Here is a 21,527-nt window from a genome sequence, read left to right on the forward strand (position 1 = left end):
GTCCAGGGATAAAGTGAATTTCCCTGGTCGTATTTATTATTTTGTTTCGTTTTCCTTTTACTAACCTTTTTGTTACTCGGTTCCTGATGATTTGGTTTTCCGGGGCTTGTAGTTTTTCTCTTTTGTTTTTTGTTCTCTTGTTGAGTGTTTTGAGCACGGCTGGATCGCTGGCTCGTCGTTTGTTGTTGGATGGGCTAGCTCCCGTGAAGAGTCATATGACCAAGCGTGTCTTGGTTAGGTGGGCTGGGGGCTGCGCCCCGTAATTACACCGGTTGAGCGGAATGCCTGTGTTTTTGATAAGATCTGAAGGATGATTTTCAATTCTATTATAAAATTTGTGAAAGTTAGAGGTTCGAAGGCGATCAGATACCGCCCTAGGTTTTGGTGCTCTCGATTAAAGTTGTATTTTCTCCGTGCATATTAATTTGTGGCTTGTGAGAGTGTAAAATTCGTATAATTTGTGTGTTCCGCTTTCGAAAAAGGTATATTGTATGTTCTGAAATTAGATATTTTTCAAGATATGATGGTGTTAAATTTTACTTACACGGAAACGCCCCACTCGCATGGACGAGTAAGTTAAACATTGATTATTTGATGAATATTTCATGCAACTTTATTCTGTTTGATGTTTTATATTCTTACATGTCTTATTTGTGCATATACTTAAAAGCACAATTCTATCTTGCATGGTTTTAGAGATATTTAAACTTAAAAACGTTGAGTGAGTTAGGCCTAACGAGGCTGACATTTGTTTAGATTTGAAGATTTATGTTATTTGAAGGAAAATCGTTTGGTGCATAATATCAGTGAGTATTTTTGCCCGTTGACAGGAAGTTATGCCAATTTTTGGTGCACCGTTTTAGACGTCTTTCAGCCCGTTTGTCAATTTGTTCAATTCAGATGCCAGAACTCTCGTTTTTATTGCAAAAATTTTTTATTTGCTTTGTAGATACTGATTTTACTGTTTTAAGGATGTTTTATTGAATTTTAGAGTTTTTAGAATTTTTTCAAGAAACTTTGCTGCATTGAAGAATTGGATTTTAGTATTTTATAGCTATTTTTTATATTTATTTGACTTTTATTTGTATATAGCTTATTTCTGTGTCCCTTGGCCAACAGTGTCTCAATTAAAAAATAGTAATACTGAAGATCTTACGGAGATAATTAAGAGTGATAGTAAGGATGACATTGTTTCAGTTCTCAAACAAATGAGTAGTGGGTTGATCTTTGGATTATGGTAACTTGGCGATTTGTTGGCGAAACTTTGGCGACCAACTCTGCTACAGCAACCCCCTATTTTTTTCGTTGCCATTTTGTCTTCACGAAGAAAAGACATGTTTCTTTTCTTTTTATTTACTCAACACTTTTTCCAAGAATCTGCTAGCCGAATTACACTTATGCTAGAAATTTTATGGAACAAAACTGCTTAATCATGACAAATATTAACTGCAAAATTGGGAAAAAGTGCATAATCGCAAACTCCTTGCCGCGTTTTTCAAAATCGCACATACACAGTAACCATGTACACGTCGACTTATTTTTACTTAAAAAAACATCCCAGAATTTCACAAAAATGGCATTGCGCACCCTCTTGACTTTATCCATCTACACTGCTATTTTCTCATAAATTACAAAAATTTGCGCGAAAATGCAGGAAAATTTTGTGAATCTTTAAACTCGGTAAAAAGCACATATATGAAATTACCTGATCGCGAAAAAGTATATACCCTATCCAAAAATGAACATTTCCACGTATATGTAAATAAAATGTCCAAAAACTTTTACCTCTAAATTATCTATTATAAACGTCACCAACGAATTCATAACAAAACATTAAAAATGGTTACAAATACTTAGTGTCAAATACTTAAGTTCTTTTCATGCACATTTACTTCTACTCAAACGTATTCCAAAATGCTACAAACATATAACTCTCAAAATCACGATCATTAAATTAAAATATAATTAAACTAAAAAACACTACTTAAAATATAAATAAGCACATACATTAAATTAATAAAAATTAGATTACAATCCTAATTACTTTAAACTAAATCATTGCTAATAACAATTTTCAAATAATACCATATTAATTTATTTACTCCTTACATTTAGAACAATGCATAAAAATAGTATCCTCAAATAATTAAAAATACTAACTTACCTAATCTTCTACAGAATCTTGAGTGTATGGCGGATCACAAAATGTCCATTTTCACCAGATTTCTTGCAACTACACATAAACGTAATAAAAATTTCGGATTTACTTTATATACGGCCATGGGATCCAAATATTAAACAACACTGTTTCACAGAACATAGAATGAAACTACTGCTATAAAGTACAGCAGATATTTTTACAAATATACCCCCTTTTCCGATTAAAGAACAGTGATTCGTCTATTAATGTCGCATGACATATCTCATGATCTCTCATTTCCCTCACACAAAATAATGCGTAATCGGAACTGAGTACTTCTCACATTATTCCCAAAGTCCTGGGTATACCTTTATCGCCTCCAAAATGTCGCCAAACTACCTGTTACCATATTCCAAAGATCAGCCGAGTAGTATTGTAGAAATTTTAAGAGAAAAACGTGTTCCGAAGATGTCGGCTGAGTCTTTGAGTAATGGAAATATCTACACTTCGGAGTGGGTATCCAAGAGATACTTATATCAAGTGAATAGTTCTAAACATGATGACAAATTAGATCTAAAATTCTAAACATAAGAGAAATTAGATCGTGTCTTGGATGGAATTGCTGATCTTCGGGATAGGTTTAGAGCAGATGAGAAGAATATGGAAAACAAAGGGATTGAGGTCAGGAGTAAGAAAATTAGAAATAAGGAGAAGAAAAACTTGTATAAGGAAAAAAATAATGAAATTATTTTGAAACCTTTGAAAGAAGGTGTAGACGTTTATGATGAAATCCGTGAAAATTTAAATCCAAGCGATATGGGAATTGATGTTGTAAAATCTTATTGCAGACGAAAGGGTGAGATGGTGGTACAGCTGAAGAATAAAGAAGAATGCAGAGTTTTGGAAAAGGAAGTAGTAAATAATCAAAAATTCAATGGATCGGTTTTACCTAGAATGCGTAAATTTATACGACCAAAATTAATTATTTATAATGTTTCTGATGCTCTGTCTGATGAGAAATCTGTTGCAGCTATGAAGTGTGATTGTTCTTGCAATCAGGAATGTGTTAAACCAATTTTTAAAATTAAGGCCACTGAACAAGAAGTATCCCATAGAGTTTTCCTGATAAATAGTGAATGTCAAAAGCAGGTCTTGGAGGATCAGCGTCTACTTAAAGAATGGAAGTCTTACTCAACAAAGTTATTTCTACGACCGAAGCGATGTGTGAGATGTCTGTCTTTTGGACACACAAAGAAAGATTGAGAAAATGAAGTTATATGTAGTATTTGCTCAAGAGAACATCATAAATCTTCTTGTAAGAGTGAATCTCATTGTTCCATAAATTGCAAAGAGTTTAACAAGAAATTTAATACAAATTTTGATATTTCACGTGATGCTTTTTCGGTAGACTGTAGTGTTTACATTGAGGAAATGAAATTTCTAAAAACACATTTGGATATTTAATTCTGATTATTGTACTGTCGGCCGGGACTATTTTATATATTTTATATTACTTTTTATCTTATACTTTGTCCTGTTCTGATTGATATAAAGTAAATATTATACACTGGAACAAGATACAGATGAAGAATTTTGCCCTCACCCCTGGTAAGTAGCTCTTGAATTTACCTAAAATAAAGAGATTTTAACTACTGACTGTGTGGAGAGTTGTTAATGCTATTGATGGTAGAGCCGCGATTATTGTAGAAGATAAAAGATTAGAATTGACAGTCGATGTTGTTCAAGATTGTATAGTGGCAATAACTGTTTATTTGGAACACACACGTATTGCTATCATTTCTAGTTATTTCTCACCTGCAGAGAACTTAGATACTCATTTAAGTCAATTGGAAAGTTCTTTTAGATTATATACATATAGTTTTATTATAGTAGGAGATTTTAATTCAAAGAATTTTAATTGGGGGCGAATGAAATGGATAGTAGGGGAGTTTTAACTTACCATTTTATTATACAACATAATTTGAAACTTTTAAATGTGCAAGATCTTGCACCAACGTTTTTGTCCCCTGTGTGTCAAGGTTGGACTGATTTGGCCCTTTGTTCTCCAGATATGGATATTGATAAAGTGAGAGTTTTGGACAGTAAGACACTCAGTGATCACAGGTATATGTTAATTAAAATTGGAAACTGTGAGATGGAGAATAGTACACGAAAAATTTATTCAAGAGATTTAAATAGAATCAAAAGTATGATTAAAAGAAGTCGAATTGCTCTTGGTAAAATTGAAGATAAAATTAGTTTGGTCAAAACCTCAGAGGATTTGAATAATATTGTTTTTGAAATGGAAAATCATAGAAAAAAAATGGATAAGTACTTGTTGATTAAAAAAACCATGTAATTATCGAAAACATGTTTCCTGGTGGACTGGGGCCTTGGATGTTCAACGAAGGAAAGTTCGAGCCCTGAGAAAAAGCTCACAAGTTAATAATATACCTGAGGGATTGCGGATAGAAAGAAGAATAAGATATAAAAGAAACTTAGCAATTTACAAGAAACTGATTAAAAAAGTTAAAAGGAATTTTAGAGAAAACTCTTTTTTAGAAAATACAGTTTATTATGATAAATATTATAAAATTGCCACTAGCAAAATGTGACAAAAGATAATTTTAGAAAAGGGTAATAATGATTTTCATAAAATTGAAGATTATTATGATAAAATAATAAGAAAAATTTTAAAATTGAACGACTGTGATGTTGTTGGAGAAGAAGATGAAACTTTTGAATGTGAACAACGAAATGATAATCAAAAAGAAAATAGAAGTACCGGAAGATACCACACTGTTTGTGATGATTTTTTTACTTAGGAAGAAATTTATTGTGTTGTTAAAAAATTGAGGATTAGATCTGCCCCTGGAATTGATGGTATTGGAGCCAATATTATTAAGAAATTATTTGAATTTTATCCTTCTCTTTTTATTATTCTGTATAATAAATGTTTGTCTTTGGTGGCTTTCCCGGACTGTTGGAAAGTTGGAAGAATTATCTTGATACCTAAAGAAGGTAAAAGATATCGTCCTATTTGCCTGTTAAAAGTATTTGCAAAAATTCTTGATAAACTTGTTACTAATAGAATTAGTTATATCCTTGATACTGAGAATTTTATAAGCAAAAGGCAATACGGTTTTAGGAAGGGAAAGTCGACTGATTTGGCTCTATATCACACAGTTAATTTTATTAGATAGAAAAAGAATGATTACCATGTTGCCTTAATATCATTCGATATTCATGGGGCTTTTGATGCTATCGTTTGGTCCTTACTCCTCTCCACTCTCCAGAAGGCTGGAATTACTGGAAGACATTTTGGTCTAATAAGAAATTATTTGATGAACAGAACAGTCATATATCAAGACGACTATGATAGATTTGTTTTACATTATCGAATTGAGAAAGGATGCCCACAAGGCTCCTGCAGTGCTCCCTTGTTTTGGAGCCTCATGATAAGCGAAATACTTGTTGATTTACCATGCACGGAGATTATTTGTTTCGCTGACGATATCATGGTCTTGTCCTATGAGTGCTCCCTTGAAAAATTAGAACAAAGATTCAAAATAGTTGATGAATTATTTAATAAATAGAGCTTTAAACAGAAAATTCAGTTCAATTTGGACAAGATTCAAGCTATTTTTTTCCTATGGGTGGCGCACAAACAAGACCGCCGAAATTGAAGTTTGAAAGAAGAAATATTAAATTCAAAGATGAGATTAAGTATCTGGGGGTTATTATAGATCGTATACTGAATTTCATCCCACACTTTAAAGATATTCAAAGGAAGACTGAGAGAGTTACGACATTTTATAATAGTACCTTTACTCCAGGTACCTTGACTAACAAAAGCACCACCCTTAGAGAGATTTATATTAACGTCATTTTACCTAAGATTATTTACGGAATAGGTGCATAGGGACTTCAAGCAGGGGAGCTTATAAGATTGCGGACTAAATTGGACTCTATGCAGAGAGCTTGGCTTCTGACCATCACTAGAGCTTTTAGAACTGTCTCAACGGAGGTTCTGTGTATACTTGCCGGTGTACCCCCTCTCTCTATCTATTATCAATTTTACTATGAAAAATTTGTATTGGGTAATGGTTTACAGGATTTTATTTTATACAATGATTTTTAAAGTGTGCTCTGATTTTATTAAATATGCAGTTTTTAAGGGAATAAATCCAAATATATTTCATGGTATAAATTTTGATTATAACAGATTGGAAATGAATGAAATAGATATATTTACAGATGGCTCTGGTTTTGAGGGGGGCTTCGGGTCTGCATTTGTGGTTTATTTTTATAATTTAGGGATTTATAATAAAAAATTTTAAATGAATAATATCAACTCTGTGTACCAGGCTGAAATTATTGCACTAAAAGAAGCCATCAGATGGACTACTGAAGGACTTAATAATCGACATTGTATTCATATTTATTCTGATGCTCTTTTGGTCTTGATGGCGCTCTCCCAGCCAGAGCCAAAAATGTTCTTTTAGAAGAAGTAAAGACACTTTATTTTGCTGCTAGCAATAAGCATTCTTTACAGTAACACTGGATAAAAGCACACGTGGGACATACAGGTAATGAGAGGGCGGATGCACTGGCGAAAGAAGCTGCCCTGGGGGATGGATCAGATTATTTATTTATAAAACCCGCAAGGCGGAAGAAGATTACGATCATGAAGGACTATTATAATAAAAAATGGAAAGAAAATTGGGATTCCTCCGGGAAAAAAGTTAAGTACCTGAAAGAAATACAAGTTGTCAATAAAATGAAATTCTACAGTGATATAGATGTTAATCAGCTATTGTCAAGACACGGTAGGTTTCCCTATTACTTGAGAAGATTTCACCTCCAGGGCAATGAAAATTGCCTTATATGTCATCAGTTTGGCGACGCTGAACACTTCCTTGAGACTTATATTCTTACCAAGAGGGTGAGAGACAAATATGGAACATTTGATGTGAAAAATCTAAAATATGAGATATTGCAAAATTATTCAAGAGACATTATGAAGATTATCAATAATAACAGACAATTAATTGGTATACAGATCTAAAATGGAGTTTACTTGGACTGTATTATATATATAAGATGGTTTTCAACTAATAGACCCCTCAGGGGGCTCACTCTTGTGAGTACGGGTGTGGCAATCCCGAGGTACCCTAGCCCTTCAGGGGATCATCTTCTTAATGAGACGGGTGTCACGATCCTGGGGCCCCAGTTATCTATCCTCTTTTCCGTCTCTTCTCTCTTGGCTGGAACTTTTTCCCTTCCCTTCTCCCTTGTGGTTTCTCTCTACGAAGTTTGGGGCTCGTCACGAGAGACTGGAACAGACCTTGTCTCTAGTTTTCGAGTGGGGGGAAAACTGCTCACGTGTTTTCCGTGCGTGGAGACCCGTGTCGCTGGAAAGGAGGGTCCTGGTAGTTGAGGGGCGAGGTACTGTCCCCAACACACTGCTTTGGCCTCTGCTTCAGCTAAACGGGAGGCACCTTAGTCGTCCTCACGGGTGTCAATCGGCTGGTCACTAGTCCTTGTATCAGTGGCTTGGGGTCAAGCTCTCGGGAGTACCTTCTTTCGGGAAAGCCGACTGTGGGGCTTCAGTTTGCGTATAGGTCCGGCTAGCCCTAACACAGGAATCTGTGTTCCCTTGTTGGGCTCCGTGCTGGGCGGGGCCGTCGGACCCGAATTTTTTCTCTTTCAATTATGGCTTCTCTTTTTATTCTAAAAAAACTGACTCAAATGACACCAACCAAAATATTGAAATTGTTGACAAATCAATTAACAAGAAGATCCGTACCGATGAAAATGACAAAGATACTGAAATTGTTGACGAATCCAGTAACAAGAAGATCCGAACCGATGCAAATACCAAAGAATCTAATGATTGTCCGCGCTTCCTTTTTGTCTCTAGTCCTTCTGGTGAACTGCAAAAGATGTCTCAATTCTTTTGTTTCTTATCACGTCAACCACTTTATAAAGTGCCAATTCTGTACTCCTTCCTTTTCTAAAACCATATTGGTCATCTTATATTACTTCATCCCTATCAATCAAAAATTGTAGTCTATTGATCAACAGTTTCTCGTAAACTTTACCCAGAATCTTGAGCAAACATATCGGTCTGAGTTTTCCATTACTTTTAGGGATTAAAATGAGTTCTCCCTCCTTCCAGGTGGTAGGGAAGATTTGAAACTCTAAACATCGATTGTACAAGATGATCAAAAGTGAAGGAAAAAATTCATAAAGGGATTTAACCAATGTGACCCCAATCCCATCCGGTCCGGGGGCAATCTTGTCACGTAAATTGGAGATAACCATATTAACTTCGTTAACGGTAAAATTCATTTCTCTTGTATCATCCATATCTACCTCTGAGTCATCCATAATAATATCGCTGTAATTCTCATTTAAATCGAGGGCATCTTCTATGAGTCTTCGATAATAGTCCTCTGGGGAACCGCCACCATTTCTATGTAAGATCATTCTCTTCTTCTTTTTATCTGCAGCAATTCTATAGAATTTATCATAGTAATCTCTGTTTCGCAGAAAAAAGACATTGCTTGAATTCATATTTTGTTCTTTTAATCGCCTTCTTATAAATGGCCAAATATTTTTTATGAAGCGTTCTTCTCTCTATTTTTATTGAATCTTGAATACCATAGACCTGATAGCTCTTCCTATAGGCTCTAACTTTTCTTTTAAGCCTTGGAAGGGCAGGGGTCCACCAAGAAATTTCATGTTTCTTTCGCTCTGACTTTATCCTCAGTTTATCCATCATTTCTCCCTGTAAATAGGTCTCAAACTCCATAATGACAGAATCCAATTCTTCTGGTGGACCGCAACTAATAATTCTGTTTTCAAACTCAATCAAACGTGGATATAATCTCTTAATAAATTTTTTAACTCGTCCTTTATATCTAGAGAATATTAGCCGATTTTGTTCAGTTCTAATGGCACAAGACAGATCCAGCAAAATATAGCGATGATCACTTAAAGAGTCTATATCGAGTATTTCCATCTTAACTTTTTCAAAATTCATATCGCACGAGCCCAAAACTAGGTCTGTCCATCCAGTTCCCACTGATGAGGAGAAAGTAGAAGCAGAGTCGCTTTCATTTGAAAGAACCAAGTCCATTTGTAAAATAAAGTCCATTGTTAAAATCTCCCGTTGGTCCAATAGAGGAGCCCCCCAGTTAAAATGCTTTGAATTAAAATCACCAACTAAAATAAATTCATTGTGTATATCTTTTAAAACATTCTCTAAACTCATTAAATGACTTTCAATGTCCTCAGCAGGGGAGAAATAAATAGAGATAACTGAAATTATACCATCTCGATTGTAACAGCTAATACACGTAATTATATCTGAAACGTGTTCAACATAGAATTTTAGATTTCTATTAACCACAATGATGGCGGTTTTTCCTTTTTTGTAATGAACAGTCTCTACATTGATAAGCAATGTTGTCCCCAATGTAATAAGGCTTCTGCAGAGTGATAATATCTGGCTCAATATTTAAGACCTTATCCAAAACTGTAAGTTGACATGCCGCAGCGGCGCAGTGATTTAAGTTTATGTTTAAAATGTTCATAATAAAATTCAAATTGTAAAAAGAGTTAAAATCCAAAATAGAATATAATCAATAAAATTAAGGTAAAAAGCTATTTACAGTTAAAATCAAGATAATTAAAACAATATTTTCAATGATAAAATGGTAATATAAAACTAAAATAATCAGTCAAGACACCAGTTTTCAAATAGCTTTATTCTTTACTTACGCGTCACCAGGGGGATAGAAAAGCCTTTCTTCTTAATAAATAGCAGTCCGAGGAGCAGCGGAAACAAATAAACAGCAAAAGGCAAAGTCCCCACCGTAGTGCATAAATCATAAGTAAAATGTCAAATATCTAAATGATCCTTTAAAAATCTAATTTCCTCTTTAAAAACTGAACAAGATCTAGAAAAAGCATCATGCATAAAATCAAATACTGTACCATATTGTTCATTGTATTCGATACAATTACAACACTTAACTTCTTCACGCTTACATTCATTCTTCTCATGTTTCAGAGAACTTGTAGCGCATCGTAGATCAAACCTGCAAAATTTTTTAGTGTGACCATATCTAAGACACCTTGAGTATCTCTTTGGGTTTAAGTATAAACGGCTCGCATAGGATTTCCATCCCAATGCGAATCGTTCATCTTCTAATACAGAACTCTGACACTCTGAAGAAACCATAAAAACACGATGTGTAACCCCTTTTTCGGAAGTCTGGAGCCGAAAACGTGCTCTAGTGCAGTGTCCATCGCATGTGCAATCCTCTTACGCAAAATATCCGAATCCTCCACAAAATCTCCAACGTTATAAATTATAATTTTTGTCTTTATAAATTTGTATTTCCTGGTCTTAACGACATCCTTTAATTTATCTTCTTTTAATATTGCTTTCTATAAGACCGCGACTTCATATTTATCCTTCATTCTAACCACAACATCACCGTTTTTTTCTTGTAAAAGCGTTAATAACTCCAATGCCTAATTTGCCCGGATCAAGTTGCCTAGAGACTTCCTCGTAGACATCTTTACTTTTGTCTACTGATCTTAGTAAAATTTCATTATCTTTATTCTTAGCTTTATAGAAGTGCTTTTCTTTCTTTTGTAAGACCATATCATCCATATCATTTTCTCCGGTCTCTTTTACCTCACAAGGACCGCTACATACTTGGTCATCTCTGCTTTTAATCATTTTCTTGATTTCCCTCAGTTCTTCAAATATACCGGTAAAATTTTCTTCTCTATGTTTAGAGTTCTCAAGTTCAATCTGGTTCAGGCTGTATTTCTCTACCCATCTAGCGATAAAAGACAAACCTGACGAGAGGTCATGAATAATGTTCTTTGCGATCCGCTTTTCCTTCATTACATCAATTGTATCATAAAGATTTTGAATAACACTCAATACATCAGTTTTACTCATGTCTTGTTCAAAAGTACTCTCACTTTTATTAAAGGAATCTCTATCATTCATAGTAGACATCTTGAAACGTTTCTATAATAACTACAATGCACCACGGAAAGGGGACTTAAGAAATTAAAACATATATTTACATATCACAATATCAAATTTTCGTTAAAAGAAATTCTCAAAATTCCTTAATTTTCATAAAAATCCAAAAATTCCATTAAAAAATGCTTAAAAACATTTAAAATCCAAAATTTCCGAAGATATGCGTGAATTTATATATTTGCGCGTTTGAAATTTGGCATATTTGTTGAAAGCGATGAATCATCAAATGTGGTTTAGACACTTTGCTAAAATTCTTTGAAAATAGGAACTGCCTGTCCGATAATTGTCAACGGACGATGCTATTATTAATTTTCGATATTGTCAAAGTGAGTATATTATCATCTGCATTTTAAATAAAATTTAATTGTTATCCTGAAAGTTTTCCGTATTGTATGCATTGCAAGGCTCTTTGTATATATAGTTCGTTTTACTTTTGTTCTAGATGTATTATTCTTCGATCTCTTATTTTGGCTTTTTTTTTCTGATTATTCTATTTTAGGAGCGGTAAAATCCTGTGCGGTGTGAATATGTTATGCTGCTTATCAACGAAAAGTAAGTGCTATAATTTATCATTCAAATTTTATAAGAGTATTAATAAATTCTGCATTTAAAATGAAATCTGTTTGTTATTTTAAAATTTTGCGGAACATATAGAATGGAAGTCTCTATATATACACTGGTGTGCAAAAATTAAGGACGAAGTCGAAAAATTAGCATATCAGCTGAACGAAGAGGCAGAGCGGACAGAAAGACCAATCAGGAGATTAAGTAAGGTGATGTACGGTAGCACATGCGCAGATATGCAGGTAGACGTAATGGGGGAGTGTCTGAGTAGTATAAAGCATGTTGTCGGTGTAAGATCAGTATTTCTGGCAAAGAGATTGCACGCCGTATAGCAGTTAAAATCACTCACTGAGTTGCTGCCTCAGCGAGAAATGGCGAATCTGTTAGACGAAATCTGGATGCTTTTACCCGAGGTTGAATCATTGGGAAGTTGGAGGAAGGCCGCAGTGTGACAAGTGTGGCTGCAGAGTTCGGAATTGCTCACAGCATCGTTTCACGACTTTGGAGACAATTTCAAACTACAAGAACAGCTATCCGAGGGTTTAGTAGTGGTCATCCACGAGGAACCACACCCGCAGATGACCGGTATATTGCCTTACAGGCCAGAAGAAACAGGCGGCAGACAGCGGGAGAAATCGCTAGACACACGACACAGGCGACTGGACGACTGATATCGCGTTTTACCGTGGCCAGAAGACTGCACGGTGGTGGTCTGTTTGCACGACGCCCTGTACGGTGTGTACCTCTAACGCCTGCCCATCGGAGAAGGCGTTCTCTGTGGTGCCGGGAACACCGGAATTGGAGAGACAATGAATGGGGAAGAGTACTCTTTACAGATGAGAGCAGATTCAGTCTGAGCAGCGATTCTCATCGCATACTCATCTGGAGAGAGCGGGGAAGCCGCAATCATCCCTCGAACATCATTGAAAGGGACAGGTATGGAGGTGGCGGTGTTCTCGTGTGGGGAGGCATCAGGCTTGGTAGCCGTAAAGACCTTCACATCTTCGACGCAGGTTCAGTCAACGGGACCCGTTATTGTAACGAGATTCTTCTTCCATATGTGCGTCTTTTTAGAGGCGCTATTGGTCCGCAGTTCCTTTTCATGGACGACAATGCACCATGTCATCGCACAGTAGCTGCCGAACAGCTCTTAGAGAGTGAGGATATTGAACGTATGGATTGGCCGGCACGATCTCCGGATCTCAATCCCATCAAGCATGTATGGGATTTTTCTAGGCAGACGCTTGGCAGCTCGTACCTTACCACCAGTAACGATTCCGGAGCTTCGATTGTCGCTGCAAGACGAATCGGCAGCAATACCTCAACAACTCATTGACACCCTCATTCTCAGCATAGGCAGAAGCTGTGAAACCTGCCTAGCAGTCAAGGGAGATCATATCCCCTATTAAAGACCGGATATTTCTTGCTGGACACCCATCACAGGCATGTTTCGGTCTTCAGTCGCATTGCGCTCCATGCTACTTTTTCAATAAAGCTTCTTTTTATCTCTCTGATTTCTCTTTTAGTAAGTGTTGCTTACATTACTCATGTCCTTACGTATTGGGGATCTTACGCTATTAAATGTGTTGATTTGGAAAGCTTTTGTACAAAGTTATATTGAAAAAAACCGTCTCGTCCTTAATTTTTGCACACCAGTGTATTCCATTTCTTTATTTTCCCTGAATGGTTGTTCTAGTATATTTTAGCTTTTCCATGTTTCCTATTTACGTCATTTTTATGTTATATTTAATTTAAACGTGGAAACGGAGCTTGGCACTTTTAAATGTAAAATTCTTTATAAATTAAATTTTAATCTGTTTAAAAAAATATACTGCTGCCAGACAACAAAAGCAAACAATAAAGGATTAGTTTGGTGATTAGTTTAGGATTAGCACTTGTATGTTTACTTCATTGTGCGATGCAAATAAAGTATTGTAATCGCAAAAAATTTCGTGTATCATATTTCAACAAAAATATACATTCCATCCGCTCTCTAAACCACTTGAAAGGTGCTTTCGAGTGACATCTGTATGTATGGATGGAATAAAGGACTGTTGTTTGCAAAAAGGATTACAAATTCGATTTTAAATGCACTCAGAAAAGACTTTTACTTGACTTTTGTGTGTATTTATGTATTTATCTTTCATAACTTGAAGAAATAGAGGTACAACGTTGAAATTTTGGATATGGGATTGTTGTAACATGTAGATGTGCACCTCCCGTTTTTGCTGGAATCGGCTGCGCCAGTTGTATGTATATATTCTCACTCTGTTACCAGGCTCGGCGAGCATACTTTTTAAATTATTATATATAGGTTAATTGTGCATTTTTTCTTTAAAAGTGATTGAATTATGTGGTTTAATGGTTGTAGAATTATCCACAGTTTAAAACTGGCGAGTTAAGCCTAACGAACCACTATTTTTTTGCATTTGAAATTCAGTAGAATATTGAATTCAGTTTTTGCACCTTCAGTATCTTTTTACCGAGTGGGATCAAAAGTAAACATTCAGTTTTACGCACCGAAAAATGTATCTTCTTGCCGCAGGTCGAATGGCTTTTTTTTTTTTCATAAAAACTGTAATTTTAATCGTAAAAATTGCTTTTTTACCTGTATTTGGTGTTTATTTTTAGTCCAAAGGGACTTTGACCCTAAAGGATGATTGGTTTCGTTTTGCGATTTTGTGTCTAATCACTATAAACGGTGTATCACTATTCAAATTGTTGCCACCTAATATTATCGCCCAGTATTATAGTTGAAGAAACTAATAATGAAGAATTTGCTTGAATGTATGTATTTTTCTCACAGTGTGATAAAACAAAGGTACCTAGAGCCATCGAGTTTTGAATGACGTAATTCTATTGCGAATATGAGCATCTGGAAGCCCAAATTTGAAACTTGGAATTTTTTTTATTATCGATTTCATGTTTTGCAAAACTTTAACGAATTTTTCATTAACAAACACAGGGATTTCAAAGCGAGCAATGTCAATGTTGTACAGAAAAAAAGGATTTTTATCATCAGCGTTTCAGACTGTGTATCAGAAATTCTAAAGATACGCTCAATTTAAAATTATTTGATGTTATTGCTCTTGAACTGAATTTTATGGTTTAAGTGCGAAGATCATGATATCTAATAAATAAAGTTAACACGCAAAATGTTATAAAAACTCCTCTTTGGAAATAATTTAAAATATGAAACCTTTCAGAATTTCTTTTTATTGATTTTTTTTTCCTCATTTCTATGCAGTACAAAAGAAGCTGGATAATTTACTTTGAACTGCCTGATTGTCTCTTTCTTGTGTTATTGTTCTTTGGAGTAGACTCAGGGCCCGAAAAACTTCGTCATTTGCACCCCTGGCTTCGAAAAACTTCTGAAGTTCTTCTTCACACTGAAAAAGCCATTGAGGACGTTGGGGGCGGCTCAGCTTGAAATTATTCACATTCGTGGCGTTTATCAACGCCGCTTTATTATTTTCTCCGTCTGCCACAATTTGCAGCCACAATATCCTTGGAAGCAGTTGACAACATTTGCGTCAACATACATATAATTTTCAAATTCTTCTCTGTTCATTTCCAAATTCTCCAAGACGTCTATGTCTTCTTCTTTCTTAGTGATTTGTCTCACTTGAGAAATGTCCAAGCCAGCTTTATGGAAGCAATTGGTAATGCATGTTGATGTAACGTTATTTTCCATGCATCGTTCATTAAATGTATCGCTTCGAGTACGTTTACATTAACATTTGAGGATGTTCCTATTTTTTCTCTCCTATCGAGAAGCATCAAAATCATCAGGTGCATCAAGTTTGATGTAAAACTTTTGATGATTCCTTGGTCCATAGGCTGAATAACACTTGAAGAAATCATTAAGAAAAATTGAAACCTGATCACTCTCCAAGATAAAATGAAGCCGCCGTCATGCATGCGCAGGACTTATGACTCTTCATTAACCTTCGGTTGACTTCGGAATGTTAAAGAAATTTTTCCAAGAAAGGATTAGCTGACCTGAAGAAGTGGAACTCAATAAAAGTTGTATGAATCACAAAACTATTGCTAACTATAACCGAATTTGCTCGTTAAAAGCGACCAGTGTTTTCGATTGTACCAACCAAGTATTTTCGATTTATTCCTTAAATCCGGATTCTCGTTAAATCAGGGCTCGTTATAAGCGAGTTGTACTGTATTTGTTTTCTTACAGCATATTTCAGTTCAAAAGTTTTATTTCTGAAAAAAAAAAAAAAATTACATTTCCGTCAATGATTATGTATACTCAATATTTGGCATTTTCTGTCAATCTCGTAATTCAGTACAAAGTCCGTAATCCAGATGTCCATTATCCGGAATGATCTATAATCCGGACCTCAAAGCCACAAACTTACGCATGCGCGTTTGATGCGCGCGTCCGCTACGCATGCGCGTAAAGCTAGTAAAGTGTTTACACATGAGTTCTTCCGATAGTGATGAAAGTGACAGAGAGGTTATTATTGAAAACGAAAAAATTTCGATTGACAAGTTAGTCGGTATTCTCGACACAGCAATTACAGGATTTGAACAGTGGAACTTTGTAACTGAACAAGAAATTAGGTCTGTTTATAGAAGAGAGAATTCGAGAGAAAGTATTAGCACAAAAAACGAAGCAACTTAAACAAGTTACATTGAAAGAAATGTTTAATAAAGTAAACAAATAAATATTAAGCTTTTTTTTTTTTTTTTTGTAAATTTTGATGCCCTTTAGATCATAGTTGTTCTTTATTTCATAAATTACGGTTTCATATTTTTAATTGTATAAGTTCTGCATGCCATCTTACCAGATTTAAATTGATGATCTATAATCCGGAAAAAACCCTAATCTGGAATTGCCGAAGTCCCGACGAGTCCGGATTACGGACTTTGTACTGTAATTATTTTCCTCAATCCACTGGAACAACTGTAAAGCAGTCAATATTATACAATTAAAACAATCGTCTTTGTATATTGTAAGTCTCAGCTCTGCTAAATTCTTTTAATACTTGATACTGATTCGTTTAGAAAACTTAGAACAAAGTAATTCTGCAGAACGCAATATTAAGGAAACAAATATTTCACTTTAAAATATCTAATTCCTCTTTTTGGAACTTGTATCTATGTTGTAAACGTATTCTACAAAGGCTCTCAATTTGACATATTTAAATATATATTTCCCAAGTCATATATAGTATATAGTCATTTAAATATATATTTTCCAAGTCATATATAGTAATATATATTCCAAGTCATACATAGTATATATTATCAAGTCATATATAGTATATAGTCAAGTTCTATATTGTCATATCAGTCATATAAGTTTCCTAAAAGGTTTAGCCAGTGTATTTAAAAAATATTAATATTTCTTGGTTATATTCATTTTGTTTCGTTCTGATGAAATTAGAAGATGAAGGCGAAATTTATTTCTTAAAAACTTAAATTTAAATTTAATGTCACTAAGAGGATTAATGCTAATAAAAGAAATTACATCTTTATTTAAGGTTACTTGTACTACCGTAAAATTGGTTTGGCTTCTCCAATATCATCTCCAACAGCGCTCCAGGTAAAGTGTGCATTTCTATAACTAATTATCATGATAATTTTATTATTCATAAGAAAGAAAGTATTATACCTGTTGGTGAACCAGCTAGTTCATTAAAATTATTACATTTGGTTTATTTGATTATGGCAAAGCACTCGAGGGCTATCTGCCTAAGGAGAGGGATGCCTTCATGGAAGCCTTTCTAAAGGAAACTAGCTCGTATACACGTTACACATGGGAAAAATCAGGAAAACGCCCATGCAGCCAGCATGTTCTCCAGGATTCAAATCCAGAACCAAACTACCAGTGTTCAGCGATTTTACCACTATGCTGCTGGTGAGCCTAATTTAAAGTATTAGATCTACGGCAAATGCTATAATCTGTCACTTTAAAATAATCAGTCCAAAGTGGTTGCCAGCCCTCTCCATTTGCGATAGTAACGCGTGTCGTCCTAACCACACATCATTTATTTCCCCTCCTGGTTTGAGATTGAAGTTTATATTAGTCTTCATTTGCACGCTTTATGTGAAAAAGTGATGGAAAGAGTGTGAAAGTGGAGGGAAAAGAATTAGGCGGCTTTCATCATCTGCTGCAGCTGTCGTTTCCACGGTTATGAGGCAAATCCAGAGGCGGAAAATAACCTATTTTAAAGTAATAGACAGTAGTGGCGCTCGCCGTGATATTTTGCACTAAACCTAACACTTTTCGTTAGTTAATCTTAAGAAACTAGTTGATATGAGAGGGTTCGCTGTGATTTTACACCCATGCGGAATAAACTGAATTTCGAAATTGAATTTTAGAGTTATTTTTATTTAAAACGAGCAACAATTAACCTCGAATTAATGACTCGAGCAACAATTAACCTCGAATATCATGCATTTACTAACACCTGTGGATTAAGAAAATTCAAGTGTATAGGTTTTTAGTCCAAAGGGATTTGAATCCCAAAGGACTATTAGTTTCGTTTTGGCATTTTGCGTCGGACGGATAAATGTCGGTTCACTTTTCAAACTGTTGCCATAAAATGTTAGAGTCCTGCATTATATTTGAAGAAATTAAATAATGAAAATCTGCGTAAATGTATGTATATTTCTCACATTGTCATAAAATAACGGTACATAGAGTCATCGAATTTTGAATAACGTAATCCTCCAACGAGTATGAGCATGTGGAAGACCTAATTTGAAATTTGAAATTTTATGATCGATTTCCTATTTTTTAAAACTTTGACGAATTTTTGATTAACAAACTCAAGGATTTCAAAGCGAGCAATGGCAACGTTGTGCAGAAAAAACATTTTTATCTCCAGCGCGTGAGTCTCTGTATCGGAAATTCTAAAGATATGCTCGTTTTAAAACTATTTTGCGATATTGCTGTTGCACTGGATCTTATGGTTTAAATGCGAGGAACATGATAGTTAATAAATAAAGGTAACACACAAAATGTTAAAAAACGCCCCTTTGGACGTAATTTAAAATCTGAAACATTTCAGATTTTTTTTTTTTTTTTTTTTTTTTTTTTTTTAATTTTATTGAGCTGAGAAGGACTGAAAGTGTTACAATGACTCTAGCGTCTTTTCTTATTTCATAGCTTGCATTCTTTTGATTTTTTAAGTGTAAGATTCAGAATACATATTGTGTATGATCTGATTATATCCATTGTTTAAAAGTTATATGTGAATAAATGGAATACATTCGTTGTGAATAAGGTAATTTTATAACGCTGAGTATTTCTTGTGTAGACAGTACATTCAGTGGCGTAAATAAGGGTATGCAAAGAGTGCCGTCGCATAGGGGCCCGAAGGTTTAAGGGGCCCTTGAATGTTCTGCTGAACTACATTCACATGATTAAACTTTAAAAAATGCGCATTCTTTTATAAATAATATGATCAAGGGCAAGGTGCCCCCATAAAAGTTGAATTCAATATTTATGTCATACCAAAATGTCGGGTATCATATTTCAACGGAAATATCCATTTTGACCGTTCTCAAATCCATTTCTACGGTTTGCTTTCGTGACATCTGTACGTACGGACAGAATAAAGGGCTCTTCCTTTAAAAAAGGATTATAAAATGCGCTTAAAACGGATTCAAAAGGGATTTTTCATGACATTTGTACGTTCGCGTATATGTGCATACGTATGTGTACAGTGAGACAGAGATATATATCTCGCATAACTCTAACTTGTATATGGAGTGCTATAATAGCTAGTTGTGCACTTCACTTTTTATTGCAATTGGCAGAATATATATCCACCCCCTTACCAGTCTTAAAAGTACTGTAAATTTAATAAGGGGCCCAAAAATGTTTTCGCATAGGGGCCCAAGAGTTCTAGTTACGCCACTGAGTACATTTAAGAGTGAGCAGTTATTAAAGGTGAAATTTAACACTAAATGTATACGAATGCAAATTAGTAAAATTCACTTTGAATAAAATTCTGCATTGGCTATTATTATAGAACATCTTTTTCATATAGACTGTCATAAAAAGTGCTGACTTCTATTTACATAATTGGTGTAAATATTTTTTCTCATACGCATAGTTTTATGTAAAGATTGCATTTGGGCTCAGATGTTTATCATAGATTTCTTTCTTCATCTTATTTGCCACTTATTAAGTAATATTTTACATCGATATTTTATTATTATAGAACATCTTTTTCATATAGACTTTTATTTACATATAATTGGTGTAAATATTTTTTCTCAACGCATAGTTTTAGGTAGAAATTGCATTTGGGCTCAAATGTTTATCATAGATTTCTTTCTTCATCTTATTTACCGCTTACTAAGTAATATTTCACATCGATACTTTTGCGAAGTATCCAACATGTGTTTGTATTTATTTCAACCAGGTAGTGAAATCTTCATAATTTCCTATATTTGATCTAACTTCGCAATGAAATGTTTCAGAAGCAATCGACGATGCTTTAATTATTTTATTTTGTACAGAAAATTGCGTGGCAGAGTATTTTCAACTATCTTGCTTAAATCTTAAAGCACGCAAAAGATCATGGGACATGACAGAAATATTGCTGGATAAGCATCCACAGATCGCAATAACAGATCGCAATAAACTATTTCCTCGATCAAATGACTTGTGTGCATTGATTGCAAACAGGAAACAACAGCAACGTTTCTGTACGCTTAAATTAACGTAACATCTTTTTCGTGTAGACTACAATAAAAAGTGCTGAGCTTCTAATAACATATATAATTGGCGTAAATATTTTTCTCATATGCATAGTGTTATGTGTTATGTAAAGATAGCGTTTCGGCTCAGATGTTTATCACATATTTATTTCTTCCTCTTATTTACCACTTATTACACTCTAAATTCGAAAGAGTCCTATCCGATTCTAAAGGAGTGATATCCCACCTCCCTCTAATGCCAAAATGGCACCAACCTCGAAGGAGCAATATTTCACTCTAGTAAAAAGCGGTCCCTTTTCACACAAAAGCAGGAGTGACCCTTTCTTCGTTCGCTCTTCTTCGATAGTCAGATATCGCCCGATATTCGGGTGAAACCACACACATTACAAGGAGTTATAATAATAGTCTGCTCACTCCTTGATGGTGCGATTTTTATATAATTATTTTATAGGCAAACTGAAAATTGGTATTTGCTATGTAAACTTTATAGCTGATGTATTGTTTTAGATATCTGGTTAAAATATTATCTCTTGAAAAAAATATTTTACACTACTTTTTAACATGCTATTGTGATTTTAATTATCTGATATATACATCTGTTTTAGATTTTCTACCTATGTACTTACTTAAACATTTATTGGCGATGAGATTTCTTTCGAGATCTAACGAAATATACATATAAAAAAATTACATCCATATTAAAATATTGGAAATTCGGTGTAGTTAACATTCTGAAATACTTAACACTATCACTTTCTCACAGTTTCTGTAAAATATATTTTATTTTACAGAAACATGGCTTTTGCCTTTATGTGTAGTAAGCAATAAAAATAAGAACGTCAATGCAACTTATATATAAAAACTGGAATAGCAAGATATTCGCAATGAAAAACTTAACTTTTGAATAAAAAATAAGGTTTTTCAGGTACTTAAAACTTTGAATAAATATTTCAGATATTTTCAAAATTTGATTTGAGAAATCAAAAAATGCTTAGTTTCATAAAAGAAATTTTTAAAAAAAATCATTTTAGATGAATCATATATATATAT

The 21,527-nt window shown here is 34.4% G+C and overlaps 1 long non-coding RNA gene across 1 annotated transcript in view; it reads left to right on the forward strand.

Annotated features, from left to right (window-relative positions):
• The first annotated feature begins 263 nt into the window (after positions 1–263).
• Positions 264–21,527, forward strand: part of LOC146997025 (uncharacterized) — a 36,925-nt gene continuing 15,661 nt past the window's right edge. The window contains exons 1-3 of the long non-coding RNA XR_015040988.1: positions 264–571; positions 11,716–11,768; positions 17,285–17,346. This is a non-coding gene — a long non-coding RNA (uncharacterized LOC146997025). The remainder of the gene's footprint in view (positions 572–11,715; positions 11,769–17,284; positions 17,347–21,527) is intronic.

The sequence above is a fragment of the Stegodyphus dumicola genome, chromosome 5, assembly GCF_044657685.1.
Source record: "Stegodyphus dumicola isolate Sdum_Otavi_A_Nest chromosome 5, ASM4465768v1".
NCBI lineage: Eukaryota > Metazoa > Arthropoda > Arachnida > Araneae > Eresidae > Stegodyphus > Stegodyphus dumicola.